The sequence below is a fragment of the Schistocerca piceifrons genome, chromosome 8 (assembly GCF_021461385.2).
Source record: "Schistocerca piceifrons isolate TAMUIC-IGC-003096 chromosome 8, iqSchPice1.1, whole genome shotgun sequence".
NCBI classification, from domain to species: domain Eukaryota; kingdom Metazoa; phylum Arthropoda; class Insecta; order Orthoptera; family Acrididae; genus Schistocerca; species Schistocerca piceifrons.
In genome coordinates, this window is record NC_060145.1 from 403,522,986 (window position 1) to 403,526,716 (window position 3,731).

Consider the following 3,731-nt stretch of genomic DNA (forward strand, 5'->3'; position numbering starts at 1 on the left):
TTAAAAAAAATTTTAAAAAATATCCCTATGTATTACATACTACGTCAGTTTCAAAGTAGCTTTTGAAAATTTGTTCTAGGTTGAAATTTGTGGCATTCAGGGCACCTTTTACTAATGTTGTGCTGCGTCCTCTGAGTGCAAGTTTGTTTTCTTTAAAAATGCATTACACAATTTTAAGGCTGTACAATAAAGGTCCAAAGAAAGTTATATAATCTGTTTCTTATTTTATTTTTAAAAAATCATGATTATAGGTTCCAAAATAGTGTGTCACCCTGATCTAGCCCTTAGGTGTCTCAAAGTATTTGTGAGCATTCAGTTTGGTTGTATATTGTGAGTGGTATGTTCTATATCCAGATAAATCCCTGTTTTTTGCATTTTGGTTTTGGCTGGGTGGTGTTAAGTTTGGTGTATGAATGTTGATGTTCATTGGTCCACTCTTTGTAACAAAATATACATATATGAAGAGGCTCTTTGCCTTGCTAAGCATTTCTCCTTTAAACTGTTTTGAAAGACGATATAGTTTACAGTTCTGCTCTTTGTTAAGATCAGTGATTTGTTGCCTTTAGAGAGAGAGACAGAAAGAAAGAGATTTTGGCTAACCTGTGATTCAAGTCTAGCAAGGTGTTTCTGAAATGATGTGACAAAGTTGTTTTAATCTTTTAATGCCTGGTAAAATCTTGTTGTTTAAGTCATAGTTAAGATTTGCATTTTATTCAGTGGGGCATCTGATTTAAGAGATGTTTTGGTTCTGATACTTGGTTTTCAGATCACATTACTAAGAAAGTGTTCTCCTTTTCTTATACGAGGTGCATTCAAGTTCTAAGGCCTCCGATTTTTTTTCTCCGGACTGGAAAGAGATAGAAACATGCGCATTGTTTTAAAATGAGGCCGCATTCATTGTCAATACATCCTAGAGATGGCAGCACCGTACAGCAGATGGAATTTTACCACCAGCGGCGAGAATGAGAACTGTTTAAATACTTAAAATGGCGATGTTTTCCTTACTTGAACAGCATGCAATCATTCGTTTTCTGAATTTGCATGGTGTGAAACCAATTGAAATTCATCGACAGTTGAAGGAGACGTGGTGATGGAGTTATGGATGTGTCAAAAGTGTGTTCGTGGGTGCGACAGTTTAATGAAGGCAGAACATCGTGTGACAACAAACCGAAACAACCTCGGGCTCGCACAAGCCGGTCTGACGACATGATCGAGAAAGTGGAGAGATTTGTTTTGGGGGATCGCCGAATGACTGTTGAACAGATCGCCTCCAGAGTTGGCATTTCTATGGGTTCTGTGCACACAATCCTGCATGACGACCTGAAAATGCGAAAAGTGTCATCCATGTCGGTGCCACGAATGCTGACGGACGACCACATGGCTGCCCGTGTGGCATGTTGCCAAGCAATGTTGATGCGCAACGACAGCATGAATGGGACTTTCTTTTCGTCGGTTGTGACAATGGATGAGACGTGGATGCCATTTTTCAATCCAGAAACAAAGCGCCAGTCAGCTCAATGGAAGCACACAGATTCACCGGCACCAAAAAAAATTTCGGGTAACCGCCAGTGCTGAAAAAATGATGGTGTCCATGTTCTGGGACAGCGAGGGCGTAATCCTTACCCATTGTGTTCCAAAGGACACTACGGTAACAGGTGCATCCTACGAAAATGTTTTGAAGAACAAATTCCTTCCTGCACTGCAACAAAAACGTCCGGGAAGGGCTGCGCGTGTGCTGTTTCACCAAGACAATGCACCCGCACATCGAGCTAACGTTACGCAACAGTTTCTTCGTGATAACAACTTTGAAGTGATTCCTCATGCTCCCTACTCACCTGACCTGGCTCCTAGTGACTTTTGGCTTTTTCCAACAATGAAAGACACTCTCCGTGGCCGCACATTCACCAGCCTTGCTGCTATTGCCTCAGCGATTTTCCAGTGGTCAAAACAGACTCCTAAAGGCCTTCGCCGCTGCCATGGAATCATGGCGTCAGCGTTGTGAAAAATGTGTACGTCTGCAGGGCGATTACGTTGAGAAGTAACGCCAGTTTCATCGATTTCGGGTGAGTAGTTAATTAGAAAAAAAATCGGAGGCCTTAGAACTTGAATGCACCTTGTAGTGTAAAGCACATACTGACTTCTTTCATTTTAAGACATATATTGCAACTGGTTCTTACATGTGTTTTAGATTACTGAAGAATGAGATTCTGTGTGTATCATAATTAACCTGTTTGAGACAGCCCACTGTGATTTTGTGAGGCTGGAATCTGAGGTTATTTGGAAGCTATTATGAGCAGTTAGATTTTACAAAGGAATTGTATTTAATTTAATGTTTACATTGTGCACATATTAAAGGGCAATTACTGTTATAAATTTTTATTTTTGGGACATCCACAAGTGTTCTGCAACATGTTCATGACAAACAAATCTGTCAAAGTTGTAAAATATTTTTATTGATCGAAGTCTTGCATGATGGAAGTCACTGTACACTACCATGGTGTTGGGCTCTTAGCTTCATCAGCAGCCGTATCTGAAATACAGCAGTAGCAGGACATGTCCATGTCCATACAACAAGTAGATAAATATCTACTATAGGAGGACCACCAAATAATATCCCAAAGTGTGGCTGCAAAGTGCCCCAACTTTTAATCATGGCCTTGGAAAATGCCTCTTGCAGGAAAATTGTGACCAGGAATGCAGGCAATCAAATTCAGGTACACAGAGTTTGTATGACCCATTCGCGTACTGGAAGCAGAGTACATTGACATAAGGTTTCTTTTTGTATAATTAATTGATTTCCTTACATAAACGTCAAACCTTCAGACTCTTAGCATACACTGGTTGCTGTTTCTTCGAATGTCTGAACATCGCATCTACATACTTGGGGATGACCTCAAATTCCAAATTTTTTTTTTTTAAACTTTGTTTCCGTACATTTGACTAATTTATAACATAGATTGAAATACTCTTCCCATAGCCCCATGGGTCACACAGGTGCGCTGTTGTCAACATTTGGCTTCATGCATTCCTGGTGACAATTTTGTGACAAGAGGAATTTTCTCAGGCTGCAGTTCTTCGTAGGCACAATTTGGGATGTTATTTGATGGTCCACCTACTAGTTCTTTGGGCATGGGCATGATGTTGTTCTACTGATAGATTTTCTGATACATCTGATGGTAGGGCTAACACCCCGAATCCATGGCAGTGTATAGTGTCTTCTGTCATGCAAGACATTGATCAATAAAAATATTTTACAGGTATGGATGAATTGCTTATCATGAACATGAAATAATTGTTATCCCTCATTATTTTTTTAAGTTGACCACTTTAATTAGAGCTATTTGATGAAATAAAATTTTGTAAAATATTGTACATGTTATTTCTTGGTGAATGCATCTGGCTCCTTCCACAACTGAGTTAAATGTTCTATCTTGGGATAATTTTGAGATAGCTAACAGTAAGAAACCTTGTATTAGAAGGTGGTCACCTGCAGTTGTAAATGACAAATGAAATACAGTTTCAATCAGAACCACAAAAAATTCGGCCACCCTTAATACAAACAGTAGTTGCAAATTGAAAATTATCAGCTAAAACAAATAAAATTAAGCAATTAAGTTTTTGATTGTTTGCAAGGACTTGTCAGCATCTCCGTGATGCAGTATCATGGCAATACTGTAGTGCAACCAAAAGAAAATAGTACCCATCTCCACTTTTATCACTGGGCTGCACCA